We start from the raw sequence: 18,879 nt of genomic DNA, 5'->3' as shown, positions 1-18,879 counted from the left end.
AATTACAGATGGTTGGGTTTTGAACCAATATATGGGTGCTGGGCATTGAACCCAGGTCCTTTAGAAGAGCAACCAGTGTTCTTAACTGCCGAGATACCCCATGGCGTTCTCGTGTCTGTCTATATTTCTTTCCACATTCTCCCATTTGCAGAGCTATGGGCTGAACCCTAAAGTTCTTATGTGTTAGGCCAGGGCTCTGTCATTGGGCTGTAGCCAGCCCAGGCATAGTAGGTCTTCAATGACCCTGTATCTGACTAAACTTGTGCCCATGAAGTGTCTAGAACAGAATTCGTTGTGAATGCATTGTGAAGCTCTCCTGGCATTCCCCACTCCTGGACATCTAGAGTAGTTCCCACTTGGCCTCTTAGCACTTATACCTATGTCTTGGATGAGTGTTTAGATGACAACCTTTCCCAGTAGACAGAAGTTCCTGTAGCACAGGGAATGAACCATAACTAATTAATTTCTGCAATGTTTTGGTACTCCCTAAGTTTCATTAAATGGATGACTAGAAAGTTGAATATTAGGATGCTGTTCTCATCAAACAACACTTCTTAAACACAAAAGACATGCTATACTGTTACATTAAATAGACAACGCTAATACCATTCATACTACTTTTGCTCCAACTCTCACCTGTGTGACTATCAGGAAATCTGAACAAAATCTTTGGGAATCCTGAAATAACCAACCAAACGGCACCGAAGAGTCTCTTGCCACACTGGCACCCTCACCACACACTGCACCCTTCTCTACGTTTTATTTATCTGTGTAATTCCATAAGGGGGGTTGGTTCACTTGTTGGCTAGATGGTTGCTTGCTTTCTTGAGATAGGAGTTCGCTTTATCCCGTGGCCCGGTGGTCTGGTTTCATCCTGTCACAGTTGTAATGTACCCCAGAGTAAAAAAATCAATGTACGAGGGGAAAGGATTTAGTTAATGATCTCAGGTGACAGTCCTTCATTGCAGAGAAGTCACAGTGGCCGGAGTTATCTGCATAGTAAGGGTCAGACTGCTCTTAGCAGTTTCCTTGATGGCTCTGCTCAGTTGGCTTCCCTCGCTCATGCACACAGGGCACAGCTCTGGCCACGAATCGGTGCCACCTAGGTTCAGAGTGGGGACTTCCCATCTCCCTGAATTATCTAGACATTCCCAACAGACCTGCCCACCAATTGTCCTGATCCAGGCAATGCCTCCTTGAGACTGTTTCCCCAAGTGATTCTAAGCTGCGACAAGCTAACACCACGGCCAGTGCTGTGCCACCGCCAAGCTACATCTCCAGCCCTTGCCATCTCTAATAATCTGTTGGCCACTCACACAACAAAACCACCCCATTTTATCTCAAAGAAACAGGTCACGATGACTGCATGCAAGTAAAAATAAATATGCAAAATATAGTGGGTGAGTAGACTTCTCAAAACACGGGTCAGTTACTTAGCACTCAAGAATTAGCTTTCTGGGCTCCCAGGTCTCTGCATTTAGTGCACTTGAGGGGTGATTGCTTTTCACTCAAAGCGCTAATAGATCGAGTGGCTCACTGCCTAAGCTACCACACCTTCGTGTTTTTCCTCTCTCCGATTCTCTCTCTCTCTCTCTCTCTCTCTCTCTCTCTCTCTCTCTCTCTCTCTCTCTTTCTAGCTCTCTCTCTCTCCAGTTCTCTCTCTCTAGCTCTCTCTCTCCAGTTCTCTCTTTCTCCAGTTCTCTCTCTCTAGCTCTCTCTCTCTCCAGTTCTCTCTCTCTAGCTCTCTCTCTCCAGTTCTCTCTCTCTCCAGTTCTCTCTCTAGCTCTCTCTCTCCAGTTCTCTCTCTCTAGCTCTCTCTCTCTCCAGTTCTCTCTCTCCAGTTCTCTCTCTCTAGCTCTCTCTCTCCAGTTCTCTCTCTCTAGCTCTCTCTCTCCAGTTCTCTCTTTCCAGTTCTCTCTCTCCAGTTCTCTCTCTGTCTCTCTCTGTCTCTGTCTCTCTGCCTCTCACTCTGTCTCTCTCTGTGTGTGTGTGTGTGTGTGTGTGTGTGTGTGTGTGTGTTGCACATAGGCCAGAGGATAACCTGCCTTCTCTTCCTCCACCAACACTCACTATCTTTTTATTTTGAAGCGCAGTCTCTCACTGGGGACCCGGGGTCTGCTGTATGGTCGAGGCTGGTCAGCCAGACAGGCTCAGAAATCCAGGCTCTGCCTCCCACTGTGTACATGACAAGCACACACATCCATGCCCAGCTTTTTGTATTTTTAAGTAGGTTCTAGGGATTGAGCTTCACACATTCAGTGTACAGACTGAGCTGTCTCTTAACCTGTCCTTTTAACTCTCACTATGAGAATGTGTAGAACAAAGTTCACTGTGAAAATAAACACACCTTTCCTTTGGGATTTCAAGAGAGGGTTTCCAAGTTCAAACAGGCTCTAGCTGAAGTCCTCTTAACCCTGGTATGGAACAGCTAACCCAGCTCCTTAAAAGGGTGCTCCATTCCGGTCTCCTTTCCCCCAGGAAGCACCCTTTCGGGTTTATGTTGTTGTTGGAGGCCTGTATGTTCAGAGAAAGTAGGTCAGCAGCAGGAGCAGAAATCAATCTCTGGGATCTGAAAAGCCAACAAGAATTTTAGTAAACAATTTTTTTTCCACAGAAAGAAAATAAGTACTTAGGGTTTGGTTTGTGCATGAAAACCCCAAAGCTATAGTCACGACGTCGGAGGAGAATGATAGCTATGAGGGGCTCCTCGATGGCCATACAGCAAACACTGTCCAGAAACACACACCAGAGCAAGAACCGGCTTCTCCTGTCTCTTCATCCTATGCACTCAGGAGGCAGACCGCATACTTCTGTTGGAGGTCAGCTATGGCATGGGCAGAGGATGGGATTTGCCTTGGTAAATTTTACTTCTCATTCCGGTTCTGCTATCAGCAATGTAACACCGAAACTTACCCAAGTTCTCTGACTCAACAGCAAAAATTAAGATTATGTAGCACTTTGTTGAGCATGAAGGGAACATACTCTGACTATTATTACACAACAAACCATTCTGGAATTGGGAAGAGCCTGCCTGCGGACAGTGTGTGTGTGTGTGTGTGTGTGTGTGTGTGTGTGTGTGTGTGTGTGTGTGTGTTCAGGCATTGGAGATGCTCTAGCTTGCCTGAACTCTGCTGTGTTAGGACATCAGCTGAAATCTCTCAAACATTTGAGAGGCAGAAAGCTAAAATTACCCAGAATCCTGTTTCTTTGTGTCTGGCACCGGGGACAAAAATGGCAATGCTGACTCCATGTGCTGTAACAGCTTCCCCATGGGGTTTCACTCAGGTCTCACAGAAGTGGTGACCTGTAGGTAAACGGATTCTCCCATAGTGACAGGAATGCTCTACCCTGCCCTGTCCTCAGCCGCCCACCCACTGCTGGAGTGTTAGTCCAACACAGGCAACTGACAAGAAGCCCAACCTCGCTCCAGCCCACCCCAAACTATGCATCCTACTGCGCCCAGGAAGCCTTGAAAATGAGCTTCTATCACAGGGGTGCACTAGACCATCTTCTCACCACAGGTTTGGGGATGGTGAGGAGCACCCCATGGGATTGGGCAGAAAGAAGCTCATGGCAGCTGGCCCCAGGTCTCTGGTGAGCTTTCTCCCTTTGCACACACTGCTCCCCTAAGTCCCTTTCTCCTGGGAGTTCTTTCTCTGTAAGTCACTCGGACAAACTCCTTGGTGACCCCACCTGGGAAAATCCCGGGAAGTATCATGAGCCACAGGTGGTGCCTTCCTAGCTCTGCCCTTCCAGCCCGCCATGAACTTCAGGACAATTCTGGGTGCTCAAGGGAAGACCGAATGAAGCTGCTTTATTGTTTCCTATCTGAAGGCTCTTAAGGAATCTTATAGAAGTCACTGGGCGCTCACCAGGAAAGGTGTGTGAGAAAGGTTCTATAGCATGGCCTAGGTACAATGGACAGCTGTGGATTGCTAGCATAAGACGACAGTGTAAGGGGTAGTGAAGGACCCAGTGTGCTTCTGATACAGCCACTAATGAGAACCTATGTTTGACGATTGTTGCTTGGGCTGGTTTGTTGGTTGGGCTTTTGTTTTTGTGTTTGCATATTTGCCAAGCCAGTGAGCTCCACATCCGCTAAGGCGCAGAGAAGACCGTTGAGTGGGTAGAAGGAAAAGTTCAAGTCAAATGCTCACACTTCATTGCTAGTATCTCCTGGGACCATGAGAAAATGAGTTCATCTCACAGATTCCCTGGGATACAGAATTTGAGGGCTCGACGTTGGGTTTGAGAAGTTATGGCACATGTCTCTCTGTGGAAATATCTGAACCTGTGCTGAACAATATGACAGCCATTTGTCACTGGTTACTATTTGTCTCTTGAGACATGACTCTTCTGCACGGACTGTATCCACCAATTGGAAATGCAAGATGAAAATCAAAGACTTACAGGGCGTGCTGGCTCATGCCTTAAATCCTAGTGTCCAGGAGACAGGTAGGCAGATCTCTGAGAGTTCAAGGTCAGCCTGGTGTACAAATTGAGTTCCAAGCTAGTGGGGGCTACACAGCAAGACCCTGTCTCAAAAAACAAACAACGGGTGACTAGAGAGATGACTCCCTGGTTAAGAGCATTTACTGCTCTTGCAGAGGACCTGGGTTCAGTTCCCAGCACCCACATGGCCATGATCATCTTGAACTTCAGTTCTACGGGATCCGATGCATGATCGTCTTGAATCCATGGGATCCGATGCTTCTTCTGACCTCTGCAGACTCCTGCACAAACATGGCGCCGAATTCATACTGAAGAAAATTAAAAAAAAAAAAAAAACAAACCAGAAACGTGAAACTAACCAAAAAAAAAAAATCAGACCTACTACAAAAGAAACCATACTAAAGTGTTATTTGAATACTTTAAGTGAGCTAATAAAATAATAATAAAATAATAAAATCGGTCTTGTTTTAACACTTGTAGCGTGGCTATTAGAGGTGTCAAATAAGATGCTGGTGACCTCTTGAACTTATCCCTCTGCAATACTTTTCTCATTTGTGACCAACGGCCTGACCGAAAGCAATTTAAAGAAGGAAGTGAGTGTTTGGGCTCATGGTTTAAGACGACACAGTCCATAACAACCAGGAAGGACTGGCAGCCAGCTGCCTGGGGCAGTTGCTGAGGTTACACCTACAGTCAAGAAGCAGAAAGAAGGCGGGAAGTGAGCTGGGCGGTAAGACCTCCAGCAGTGTCCAGTGACCTTCTGCACACTCCCTACAGTAGGGCTTGGCTACTTAAAGAATTCGTGGGCTGGAGAGGCAGGGCCGTGGTGAGGGGCACTTGCTGCTCTTGCAGAGGATCTGAGTTTGATCCCAAGCTCACAGCCATCAGTGACCATAGCTCTCTGGGGTCTGACATATCTTCCACCCTGTCTTCACCTGCCTCTGCACGTGTATGCATGCATCTGAACATACACATAGAAGTGAACCACTCAAATAGTCACACACAGCCTTCCATAACAGCTTCCTCAGCTGGACGCCCGGCATCCAGAGCACAGCGCCTATAGGGGCCATTTCCCACTCAATGACCTCTTTCTTTCTCCTCTGTCCTAGGTCCAGGTATGAGAGCTAGGACTCAGAATCACAGGAGTCCATGACATTAGAGAGCCCAGACTGACCTTGACAGATGATGTTTGAAAGTTTGTTTCATGAGAGAACATGGTTTCACCTTCAAATTTCCTTAATAAAGGCAAACGACTCAAACCCTTGAAGATCCTGGGACTATGACAAGGACAGCAGCATGATTGGTGACAAGGGACAAACAAAACAAAGGAATCGGGGCCAGAGGAGAGTGAGTGAGAAGTCAGGGAGGGGCTATCTCTTCAACATCTGTCCCAACCTCCACCAAGGAGCAAGCCAGTCTGACAACTGCTGCTCTCTTTCGCTCAGTGCTTCTTCAGTGGTACTGTATTAATCAGATCATTTTATCCCTATAACAAACAATAATGATCAATATAAAAAGAAATATGGGGCTGGGGATTTAGCTCAGTGGTAGAGCGCTTACCTAGGAAGCGCAAGGCCCTGGGTTCGGTCCCCAGCTCCGAAAAAAAGAACCAAAAAATAAAAGAAAAGAAAAGAAAAAGAAATATGCTTATGCTTTTGGAAGTTCCTGGTGAGTGAAGTTCGATTGTTTGGGCCCCAGGCAACACCAGACATCATGATGGAGTTATGATCTGCTCACCTCCTGGCCATGATACAGAGAAAAAGCAAGAGGCTACAACCCCTTCAGGCGCTCACACGCAACAGCCTCCCTCACTTCTTCCAGGTTCCTCCAAATTGCACTGGTCTGGACAACAGTTAGACTTAGTTTGTCGAAGAGATGCAAACTGGGAAGAGGAAACACCACTTGAGAAAAAGTCTTTATGAGATCGGCCTGCGTACATCGTGAGTCTGTGGGGCATGCTCTTGATGAATCGCTGATGTGGGAGGGCCCTGCTCACTGTGGGCAATGTGGTCCTGGGTTATGTGAGAAAGCAAACAGAGCAAGCCAGCCACGAGGAGCAAGCCAGTAAACAGAGTAAGTTCCTCCTTGGGTCTTTGCTTTAGTCCCCACCTCCAGGTTCTTAACGCTGAGTTCCTGCCCTGGCTTCCCCTCATGTTGTAGCGTCATCAGGATATGAAAGCCGAATCATTTTTTCCCTCCACAGGTAGCTTTTGGTCACGTGTTTATCTCAGCAGTACATTAACTCTCTATCCCACATGACCTTTGGATGGCCTTCAAGATGTAAATGACAGTTGACATCCTGAAGATCACTCAAGGAGACAAATGTCTTTTATGAGCAGGTCTCTGATACCGTTCTGTCTTGTTTCCTCTCATTCTCCCTGGTTCTCGTGTTCTGCCATTGCTCTGGGGGATTGGTTTGCTTGGTTTTTGAGAAAATCTCTCTCTCTCTCTCTCTCTCTCTCTCTCTCTGTCCCTCTCTCCCTCCCTCCCTCCCTCCCTCTCCCTCTCTCCCTCCCTCCCTTCCTCCCTCCCTCCCTCCCTCCCTCCCTCCCCATAGTCTTCTTGCCCTGGAATTTGCTGTGTAGACATTTCAAGCCTTGAACTCAGAGATTCCCCTGCTGCTGACCGATCCATGCTATGATTAACAGGGCGTGCCACCACGCGCTAAGACAAACCTGCCATTGTTTTGGAAGACTTCTGCAGACATTCATTCTTTCTGGTCATGCCAAGGTAAAGTGGAGGAGTCACAGATCAAAGCACGTTGGTCGCCATAAAGCCACTCACCTGCTGCATGACCGAGGACAAACTCAGGGTGAAGCTTTGCTCGAGAAAGGGAACTTAGCTGCAGGAAGCGTCCAGTCAAGGTTTTAGGAGGGCTGGAGAGGCTGTGTATCACTGTACAGCGCAAATCCACTAGAGTGGTCTCGTGGGCGTTGAGTCACTTCCAACGTCACGGGGTGCGTGCTTTCACTGTTGTCACTCTGGACGCCGCCTTGGAACACCACATGCCGTATGAATTTGAGCTTTTCAGCCAGGATACAGCAGTTACACCCCTACTTCTTCAGTGCTTACCTAACATTCTCCAGAGTGCCCCACCCCGTAGACTGAATTTGAAGTTTCCTTGAGTCTTGAGATCTCTCCAGAACCTTGCCAGAAATCTTCCCCAGGTTCATTTATTCATCTTGCCCATTTATTTCAGAAGCACAATATCAGGATCTTGAGAACTCAACCTTTCAGCCAGCTGTGGTGGCTTGCACTTTTAGTCCCAGCACATGGGAGGCAGGGGTAGATGGATATTTATCCTAACTGAATCTCAAGAGTTGTATGGGTCAGGTCCCTGAGATAGATTGGAGGGTCAGGATGCTAGAATCCCAGCCTTAGCTTACATGAGATGCCTGTCTCATGTGTCTCAGTCTGAGAGATTTTTATTTATGCCCCGTGATGCTTCGATTGATACTTAAGAGAGAACACAGTATTGCCATGTCTGTTTAGTGTAGGCTAGTGTTGAACTTATGTAGAAGAGCAGTGTTTTCTTTCAGAAGGAATCACTTTAACGTGAGGTTAAAGTAGACTAGGCACTCTATGCGCTGGAGAGCCCAGCCGGGTTAACATCTTTAGACTGTGTTCATGCCGCTGAGATGATCAGCTGGGCAGTCTTTAGGTCTGATCCAAAAGCCCCTGGCATCCACTGGTCACATTTTGCTGTAGATTTCTGAGTTTCTCTCCTTTGTGGTTTGTCCTCATCCCTAGTCTGGCTTCCCTCATGAAGGCAGGCAGGACCTCTGGGGAGTCCGTACCTCCTCCTTCACTTCAAGGTTGAGGGGAATTACTTTTATACCAAATATCAACAAACACCCAAAGTTTCCCTGTGATTCTTAGTGTCTGTCATATCAGCACCTCTAAATCAGAAGAAAGATGGGATACCCTGATTAACGTGGGCCAGCCGTTGCATCTAGTGCCTGGTTTAAGTCATATAGCCCATATCCAGAGAAGGAAGGGTAAAATGAATGCTTGAGGGCCACCAGAATGTCACTGCCAAGGAGAGTGGGCAGTCTGTCTGAGTTGCGTTGCGTACTCGCCCTGGTGTCATTACGATTAATGATATGGAACCTTGATGGCAGTGTGCACTGTGGAAGGGAAGAATTCACAGGTTGGGTTGAATGAATTTACCCGCAAGATAATTAGAATCTAGGACTGGAACTCAGTAAGGGACCAATTTACTGTGTGATAAATCAGTATCGAGAAAAACAGAAATGTGGGGCTTGGAAGTACCCGGGCTTGCATCCAAGTTCTGCAGTTGTGGGGCCTTAGACACAATTCCTTGGCAGTGGAGGCATATAAAAGTACTTCATAATCATGGGCAATTCAGCTACACATAACAAAACCAGACTGGAAGCAGTCCAACTATGAGATAGCCATTTACCTCATGTTAGAGAAATCAGAATGGATGAGTAAAGGTTCCCCAACATCACTGAGAACCAAAACTACTCTTTTGATGCTGGTGTCTTTTTCTACCTCTGTGTGTCCCACCTCCTCATGTTTGCCAGCTGCTTACAGCATCGTTATCTCTACACACAAGCACACTCATAACTAATGCTCAAGAGGAAGCCCTGCTCGAGTTACCAAGTGAAGTCAGATCGTCATAAACTACTTTTGTCTCGTCTGCCTACCCACCCCACAACCTCGGCAAATTTCCTGTTTGGCTAGAACATGCCCATGTCTTGGACTTTAGACGACAAGCTAGTAAAACTGCGAGGCGGACGCAGAGGAATGAATGCTCCTTCCCTTGATCTCGCAGGGAGAACGCTTTCTTCCCTGAGGATTATGGACGTTTATACAAAGGAGGGCTGCACACAGGATCCAAAAAGAAATCTGGGATAGTTTATAAGGTCTTGAAGGGTGTGTGGGCATGGCTGCTTTGTGGCATAGCTCTCCAAATAGGAGAAGCACCCAAGAGGCACTTTATAGCGGAGTGAGATTATCTTCTTCGTATGGCTCTTCCTGGTGGTTTTCCCGGTGTTGTTTTAGAACATGTCTCCTGTATCCTCTGAGGTGGTGTTTACATGACCATCCAAAGCAACCGTGAAGCTTTCTGTCCGCAGCCACTCACTCACACAGACACAAGCAATTCCCAGATCCATTGAGTAAGCATCAGAAGGAGAGACAGGTGTGTGTGTGTGTGTGTGTGTGTGTGTGTGTGTATGTATATGTGTTTGTGTATGTGTGTGTATGTGTGTGTATGTGTGTATGTGTTTGTGTATGTGTGTATGTGTGTGTATGTGTGTATGTGTGTGTATGTGTGTGTATGTGTGTATGTGTGTGTGTATATGTATATGTGTTTGTGTATGTGTGTGTATGTGTGTATGTGTGTGTATGTGTGTATGTGTTTGTGTATGTGTGTGTGTATGTGTGTATGTGTTTGTGTGTGTGTGTGTGTGTGTGTGTGTGTGTGTGTGGTGTACATAAGAGAGGTGAGGGTTGTAGCACAGGAGCCCATTCGTGTGCAGAGGCCAGAGGAACGCATCAGGTGCTCTGATCATTACTCTCCACATAATTCCCTTGAGACACGATCTATCATTGGGCATAGGCGCTGGGCTGTCTGCGAGCTCTAGAGATCTTCTTGCCTCCATGCCTCACGCACTCATACACCTGCATTTCAGGAACTCCTGCACCCACACCAGTCCTCTTACACAGTGCTGAGGCCCCAAGCTCAGGTGCTCATGCATGCGATGCACCAAGTCACATCCCCAGCTTCAAGGGAAATACTTTAAAGTACCTGGCTGTTGCCATGAGAGAACTGAATGCATTTCACTGGGGCAGGCGGCAGAGATGAAAACGGAGTGGTACAGTACAGGCATGCGTGAAACAAGTCGCAGAAAGCATTACCCGTTAAGGGCAAATAACACAACGTTGTAATGTCTTTCGGGACATTGTTCGATGTGTGGGGGCAGTACGACGTCAAGGGTGACTCTCCCAAACAACTTCCTCCGGATTCTCAAAGGCTGATAGGATCTGATAGCCCGTTAGGTACAGAAAGATTAACTGGGAGAGGTTGGGTGGCCTTTATTATAACATGGAGATAAGTATTTACATTGGCAATTCTAAGCACTAAGCAATGGGCTCATTGTCAACTTCAGAAAGGGTCAGCCTTTGAAACGCCGGAATGCCCAAGTGGCGCATGCTTGCCTGTGAGCCCGCAGGTTAATCATTAGCATCCCCTTGAGACTTGCACAAGTCCTTATGCAAGAGCAGGAATCCCGCTGTGCATTCTTCACCCCTGACACACCAACACCCAAGTGGTGCATTTCCAGAGAGTCTTTGCAGTTGCTCTTAGCATATAGGGGGACACCAAGCACAGGCAGGACCAGCTTGTCGTGAAGTGTACGATTGGGTATGGTGAGTGGGAGATGCTAAAAACGGACTCGAGGTCTCCCCAAATCCTGCTGCCAGGCAACACGTAGAGGGCAAAGTCTCCGATGGAATGTGGCCACATGTGCCAGTGTTTATTGACAAGCCAGCGTACAAACAGCTTTTGCTATAAACAATGAGGAAAACACGTCTACCCATTGCGCATGCTCTAACCCACTCTTGCCCATTGCCCATGCTCTAACCCACTCTTGCTCAGTGCGCATGCTCTGACCCACTTTTGCCCATTGCACATGCTTTGGAAAGTAATCTCTCTAGTCGTCTAGAGCAGTTAGTTTGGGATGAATGTTAGGTTCCCAAACTGGCCAAACACGGGATTGAGAACGTGAGGTTCAACCTCCCTTTCAGAGGATATGGATTTTTACGTCCTGTTCATGCCGCAGAGAGACTATTACCTACAGTCTCTACAACCATTCCCCACATCCTAGGTATTAACCAGATTTAATTCTGACCCCCACTTCTCCAGTTCACAAAACGCTTTTAAGTTGAAGCAACATTTCCTTGAAGTACACATTAAACGTAGTGCTCTAAGTGGTTATTATTATCATTTATGTCGAGACTTAAATCACCCTGCAGACAAATCTCTGGGTGTGTCTCTAAGGACTGTCTTGACTAGCTTTACTGAGATGTGGCTGGCACCATTCTCTGGGCTGGGGCCTTAGACTATACAGATGGTGAATAGAGCACCAGTGTTCATCACTGTCCACCTCCTGATGGTGGATGCCATGTGGCCAACCTCTTCAGGCGCCTGCTGCCATGGTTTTCCTGTGGTGATGAATCGTATCCTCAGACAACTAGACGAGAAAACCTCTTGCTTCCTTAGGTTGATGACCAGGTAATTTGTCACAGCGAATGAAACAGAAACTAATACAGTTACTATTGTTATTTATCTGATATCAACTAATCTGTCTTGATAAAGATTTTTAAGTCAACAAACTTGTATAATTGACTTTGTATTTTGCAGAATCAAAAGTTAAAGTGCTTTGCTGTGATTCAATGGATAACTGTTGCCCGATTAAATATTTGACTTCTGAGGTTTGTAATATAGCTCCGTTGATAAATGCTCCAAATGTTCAAAAGAGAATGAAATCCAATCTTTCTATGAGTTAGAAAAATAAAGTTAATTTAAAAAAATATTGATTTTTACACTTCAGATTTTATTCCCCACCCGGTCCACCCCTAACTGTTCTACATCCCATACCTCCTCTTCCCAGGCTCCCTCGTTGTCACAAGGATGTCCCACCCCACCCACCGCACCCACCTCACCAGACCTCTAACCTCCCTGGGGCCTCCAGTATCTTGAGGGTCAGGTGCATCTTCTCTGACTGAACCCAGACCCGGAATCCTCTGCTGTATATGTGTTGGGGGCCTCATATCAGCTGGTGTATGCTGCCTGGTGGGTGATCCAGTGTCTGAGAGATCTCAGAGGTCCAGGTTAGCTGCTGGTCCTCCTTCTGTAAAGTTATTTTTTTTGTCTTGTCATTTTGTTTTTAATTTAAGAATAAGAGGCGGCTGTTTCGACAGCCTGAAACACATCCTCTACAGACAGATGAGATCAGCATTCACCCTTGCTTTCCATGAGCAGTTTCAGCTTTGGGATTTCAAAAGCAAGGTCCTGGTGCTAGGTAAACTCCAGGCCAGTATTAGCACCCTTGTTTGATAGCTGGGCAAGGTGGTTTCATTTCCAAAATCCACAACCTTTAGAGTTTCCACTCCTGACTGTCAAAATGGCTCACACGTTGAACCACCCAGGATTGGGACTGACTGAGTGTAGTTTAGACACAAGAAGCTAAGGATCTAAAAGACGCAGTCCCTGCCACAGATGGGCTGAGGTGGCTCAGTCAGTCAATGTGCTCTGAAGCACAAGGCCTGAGTTTGATCCCCGGGACCCATATCCAAAGCCAGATGGGGTAGTGTCTTCCTGTAATCCCGGTACAGAGGAGATAAAGACAGACAGATAGATGGACTCCGGGGCTCACCGGACAGACATCCTAGTCTACTTGATGAGTTGCAGACCAGAGTGAGACTATGTACAACAACCAGAGAACAAGCAAACAAACAAAAGTTGAAGGAAGGAAGGAATAACTGAAGGAAGGAGGGAAGGAAGGACAGAAGGATGGACAGAAGGGACAAAAGAAAGGAAGAAAGAACAAAGGAAGGGGATGGCTCCAGAGAAGCAACTTCAGACCTTGTGCAATACATGCACACACACACACAGTTGCACACACACAGACACATAAAGGCAGTCCCAGATGAGTGGGGGAGACCGAGCTGTGACTGAAGTAATGTAGCAGATGGCAGAGTTACCTGGAGCTCGAGCCACAATACACAGTTTCCTATGGGTCAGCTCCCTTCCGGATGCAGTGGCTCCTGTGTTTGCCAGAAGATGGTGCTGTTTGGAGCGGAGGTGGGGTGGGAGTGGGTGGGGGTGGCAGTGGGGAGGGAGGGTGTTGGGAGAGGTACCACCCACTGAAGGAAATGTCACCAGGGCCATATGCTCCACTTCCAGTTGGCTGCATCTGCATGGTGTTTGCAGTTGAGGATGTGATCTCTCAGTTTCCCACCTGCTACCATGCCTCCTCCATCATGAGGGACTCCCCCTGTCCTCGCTGAGGAACCAAAAGCACCAATAAACACTTCCTCCATAACTTGCTTTGGTCATTGTGTCTTACCAGCAAAAGAACAGTAACTAAGACAGTACTTGTTCAATGATCACTGGTCCTTTTTACTTATCATCAACTGCAGGACTTATCGGAGGCTGTCTTCTGCAATTTTGGCTCCTCTGTGTCACCCCACACCTCCTCCGGTGCCACATTCTGCCAAACTGAGTGTCTTAACTTCTGTCCATTTCAGTTGAGAAGTCTTTTGTCTTTCCTGTATTCCTACAGTAGAGCTTTGGCCTACATGTGGTTCTCTCTTCTTTTCTTATTTCATTGTGTTTTGTTTTGCTTTGAGTTTCTCCGAGTAGCCCTGGCTGTCCTGAAACTCATTCTGTTGACCAGAGTGGCCTTGAACTCACGGAGATCTGCCTGTTTCTGTCTCCCGAGTTGAAGGTGGGTTAAAGGTGTGCACCACCACTTGTTTGCTTAGCAGGATCATATATCCTCTATTTTAGACTTTCCTTTTCTTCTTAATGTTTATTTGTGTGCATGTGTGTGTGCGTGTGTGTGAGTGTGTGTGAGTGTGAGTGTGTGTGTGTGTGTGTGTGTGTGTGTGTGTGTGTAGTGCCCAGAGAGGCTAGAAGAGGGTGCCAGACTTCTGGAGCTTGAGTTGTAGCCAGTTGTAGGCTGCATGATGTGTGTTGTGGGACTGTGAACCGAATTCTGACACTGTGCAAGAGCAGCCAGTGCTCTTAAGGCTCTACCATCTCTCCAGCCTCCCGCCTCTCAAACTTTCTGATCGCAGGTTCAGACATCTACCTGCTTATTCCCAATTGTCTCCTTCCTTTGATCAAAATCCCTGTAAGATACTTTCATTCATTTAAACAAAGATAGAAATTGAGATTTCCCATGCCATTGTTAGGTGTTAGGATTTTCATGCAAGGGCTGGAGAGATGGCTCCGCTGTTAAGAGAGTCTCCTGCTCTTCTAGGGAACCCAAGTTCAGTTCTTTGCACCCTTATCAGGTCTCTCCCAGCCACCTGTCCAGCTCTGTAGGATCTGGTGCCTTCTTCTGGCCTCTATGGGCTGCACTGACATAGAATAGCTCTCTACACACATCACATGTAAATAAGAATAAACGTCTTTTTAAAAAGTGTTCCTTTTGGCAGGTCAAAGAGAGCACACGTTTGAACGATGTAAGAATGAGCAGAGTTCAGTGCCGCCTTCTCCCACTTTTATTTGGATTTCTTCATTTCAGTATAACTGACAGTTCATACATTAGTTATGCCTCTCTTAACCTGTGACCTGAGCTGTGACTCTCTTCCTGTTCCTCCTTTTAATTTTCCCTGGGATTTCTGGGGCTACAAAGTTCAGCATGGATCTTTTCTCGTGCTCCCACTACGGGTCACAAAACACCCAACAAAGTCAACTGGGGAGTGGAAGTTTCACTTGGCTTAATGTCCCAATTCCAGCGCATCAGTGGGGGAAGTCAGCGTAGGAACTGAAGTTAGGGCCAAACTGGAGGGGTGTGAAGCTGCTGGTCACTTGGCGCCCACAGTCGAGAAGCAGAGAGAGATGAAGGCTGGTGCTTGGGTCAGCTTTTCCTCTTCTTCAGTTCCGGTCTCCAGCTCACTTACAGTCAAGCTCCCTTCACTGAAAAGCCTGGAACACCCTCCCAGACACACCCAGAGGTCATTCCGACTCCCGTCAAGGTGACAGTGAAGATTAGCCACCCAACGTGGGGCAACAGCAGTCACATGAAGGTCAAGGAGTGAAAGAGTTCTTCATGCAACAGAGACACTTGGGGTAAGCTGACCCCAAGTGGCCCACAGCTTATGTATGTTGAACAGGAGGTTTGAGCTAAACCTAGAAACTTCCCATGGGAAGGCAATGTCATTAGATGATTGGTGGGGGGTATTCCCTGTTGCTGAGATAAAATACCATGGCCAAGGGTTGCAAAGGGCTAAGAGTCTCTACCCTGACAAGGAACCATGGCTGCAACCCAAGGGCAGGGCTGCAGGAGCAGGAAGCTGAGAGCCGTCGTGTCAACCTTGCACAGGAAGAAGGGAGAGGAAACTGGAGGAAGAGGGAGAGGAAGCCTAGCTTGAGGCTTTTACCCTCAAAAACCCATCCTCAGCAATGCACTATCCAAACCCCCTTAAACCACCAACTGGGGACCTAGTGTTCAAATGTCAGCGAGCATGGAGGACATTCTTGTTCAAACCATCATAACCAGTTACGCACAGGATGTAGCAATAAGAGAGGACCGCTTTGATCACTTTGGAGTTGTCTTAAAACATCATCTAGCTACTTACTAGCCCTGGGGCAAGAAGGGAATCTAAGAAGGCAATGACCATGTCTACTAAGAAAGACACAAGTTAGTGGCAGGAAAGCTGTTTGAATGTATCCATGTCACCAGACAACACAGGAAAGGCACCTGGGCCCTTGGAACCCAGATGGGCTGTGACAGAAGCCTGGTACCCTCGGGAGAAGGAGGGAGTGGCACCCGGAGTGGCGTCCACAGTATTGGGAAAATCTAAATGAGGTCTTAGGACACGCCTCAGTGTGTGGTGCCATGGTGTGGGGTCAACCTTTAGTCTCTTTTCTTGAGATACAGTTTATCTTTCTGAGGAGATGAGACTCTAGGGGAGACATCTTCCTCAAGGCAGATAAGGGGGATCCAGGAAAGCAGGGCTTTCGTTTGTATTCTGGAGTATCTTCAACATGGCAAGGGATAAACCAAAGCCATGTACTTTGGGGTGCCCTTCCCTGAACTTGCTGAGTAAATTTTTAGTGCACAGTCTCCAGAGCCAGGAAGGTTTGGGCCTGGACTCCATCCCACTGGCGACGCGACCTTTGCCAAGCACTTAATCTCACTAATCCTCAAATTCCTCATCTGTAACAGGAAGATTAGGCTAGCACTCACTGGCAAATGTTAGCCACGATTTTCTGTCAGGTGAGGGCTAGGTTCAGCTTTAGTTTTCTTGGAAGGCTTATCTGCAGTCCCCATTTCCCTGCAATTAACACACATTGTATTTGTAGAGTGTAACACTTTCCCGAAAAGAATATGCTGATACTTTATGTAAACATACATAGTGGCCAGCCTATTAATAGTCGAGAAGAAGGACAAACAAGAAGGTGGACTGGGAGAATAGAGACAGCCCTTTTCCCTGCCAGTAAAAGCCGAATGCATACACTGCAGGACACAAAGCAGAACCTAAGGGGGAAAAGATTGTCTTGTGATTTCTCAAAAGTAAATGAAGACTTAATGCACTCCTTGTCAAGATGGGCCCAAAGTGGGAAATATGTGAAATACAGGCATCATGGCTCAGTGGGGGTTGGGGGGAGCTTGCTTCCAAGGCTGAAAATCTGAGTTCAATCCCTTGGTGGAATAGAAGAGGGAGAGGCCTGACTCTACTAAGCTCACACACACACACACACACACACACACACACACATATGCATGAGCATGCGCACACAATATATAGACACACATGCACATGTTTACATACATGCACACATGTACACATAGTCATACACACCCACTAAATTAAATAATTAATTAAAAATAAAAACAAAGCCACAAATGACTCTTAATGTACCCAGCTCCGAGGTACACTTTTATTCTTTCTCTCCTTCCTCCTTGGGGAGAGCATGCACACCTCATGGTGTATGTCATGGCTGTCAAAGGGCAACCTGCAGAATCAGTTGTCTCCTACCACCATGATGGACTCCAGGGATTGAACTCAGGTCTTCAGGCTTAGCTTAAGGCCCCTCTACTCTCTGAACCATCTTGCCAGCCCCATAGTTTACACTCATGTTATTTTGAGCACAGAAAATTATGATAACCCAAGTTTAAAATGGTGTATGAAAACAGTGCCCCCCTTTTCCCTTTTAGGTGTTTTGAGATGTGGTCTCATTCTGTAACTCAGTCTAGACTGGAATTCATTAAGTAGATCAGGCTGGCCTTGAACATGCTACCATCCGAGCATCTTAGTCTCTCCAGCTGTGGGACTACTGACAAGAACCACTACACCCAGCTCACAGAATCTCTATTGAGGCTATTAGGATGCTTTGGTAAGCGTCCCAGGGGAAGAGCAGACTCTTGGAAAGTTTGTGTCTTTTCAGTATTGAACATTGTTTCAGAGAATCTGATTGTCATGCACATGGGGTTAGGGTCTGTGATCTCACTGTGATTTTTGGATGATGAGTTTGCACTTTGAAATGCTGATTGCAGCCCCCTTCCCTTCAGGGGCTGACTGGGTTAGAAAGGCTAACTCAGTTGCAGTCAGTTCAGCAGTGTGATACAAGACTGACTCAGGGCTCCACCGAGGCACTAGAGGCTCTGACTCAGCCTCTGGATAAAGCATGTCCTTAGCAAAGCTGTAGTCTTTGTGTGTGTGTGTGTGTGTGTGTGTGTGTGTGTGTGTGTGTGTGTGTGTGTGTGTATGTGTGTGTGTGGCAGAGAAGAGCCTTGGCTGTTAATCCTCAGGTGACATCCGGAATGTCATTTTGTTGCTGTTATTCTTCTATTTTGAAATTTGAGACAATTTTTGTCTCAATTTCTTTTTCTCTTTTGCCACAGTCCTTAACTACCACAATGTAACAGCAAACAACCACGTTAGTGGGTTTCCTCTCTCAATCAGTTTGGCAGAGACCACTAGGCCTGTCACTCATGTAGCTTCTGGGCTCCAGCTCAGGCTTTTCTGCAGGAAAGGCAAGTCCTTTATTGTAGCTGGCCTTTGCTACTTTGTGAGTTCTTCTTCTAATCCTTTATCCCTGCCCCCAGGTTTACCCTACTATCAGTAGGAGAGAGGACAGGGAAGGGATTTGTGAATCTAATTTCTTCTTTTTTCTTCTTTGCTCGTAACTGGTCTTTGCTATGTTGTGGGTTCTTTTTCCCAACCTTTATCCCCATCCACCCATTTCACCCCTGTAACTAGATAGGAGAGAAAGAAGGGAGGGAGGGAGGGAGGGAGAGAGAGAGAGAGAGAGAGAGAGAGAGAGAGAGAGAGCTGAATTTAATTTCTTTCTTCTTGTCTCTTCTTTGAGCACAACTACTAACAAACCTCAACCAACCTCCCTGAATGACCAACAACCACCATCCCCACCTCTTCAGGCTCTAGCATTAATATAGCCTCTGAAAAGTTCCCGGAATTCCAAAACCACACACCTCTGCTAGAGCACGAGGTAAATCATAGTCAGCTGCTGTGGACAGTCCAACGCAGCCCCAAAACCCACACCTGGGATTAAAACAAAAACATATTCTTATAATATTTCTGTGGGAGTTTTTTGGTCAATTAACCACATTTTCAGCATTCTCACTACACTTTATCAACTGTGCTGTCTCTCCAGGGACCTTGGGATGGTTGGGACCTTTGCTTGTTTTAGCACACACAAAA

The 18,879-nt window shown here is 46.8% G+C and overlaps 1 long non-coding RNA gene across 3 annotated transcripts; it reads right to left on the bottom strand.

Moving 5' to 3' along the window:
* Window positions 1–1,827: 1,827 nt before the first annotated feature.
* Window positions 1,828–7,469, bottom strand: LOC120094284 (uncharacterized). Of its 3 annotated transcripts, none has more exons than XR_005488536.2 (3): window positions 7,237–7,469; window positions 4,411–4,760; window positions 1,828–2,569 (listed from the first exon to the last, which is right to left on the bottom strand). It is a non-coding gene; the product is annotated as an uncharacterized LOC120094284 (long non-coding RNA). The 3 variants fall into 3 exon arrangements; XR_005488537.1 differs by lacking the exon at window positions 1,828–2,569 and having other exon boundaries at window positions 3,789–4,535; window positions 4,637–4,760; XR_005488535.1 differs by lacking the exon at window positions 1,828–2,569 and having other exon boundaries at window positions 3,789–4,760.
* Between the last annotated feature and the right edge of the window lie 11,410 nt (window positions 7,470–18,879).

This window comes from Rattus norvegicus, chromosome 8 (assembly GCF_036323735.1).
Source record: "Rattus norvegicus strain BN/NHsdMcwi chromosome 8, GRCr8, whole genome shotgun sequence".
In the NCBI taxonomy this organism is placed as follows: domain Eukaryota; kingdom Metazoa; phylum Chordata; class Mammalia; order Rodentia; family Muridae; genus Rattus; species Rattus norvegicus.
Note: the sequence above shows the minus strand (reverse complement) of the source record. Positions and strands in the feature narration are given on the sequence as shown.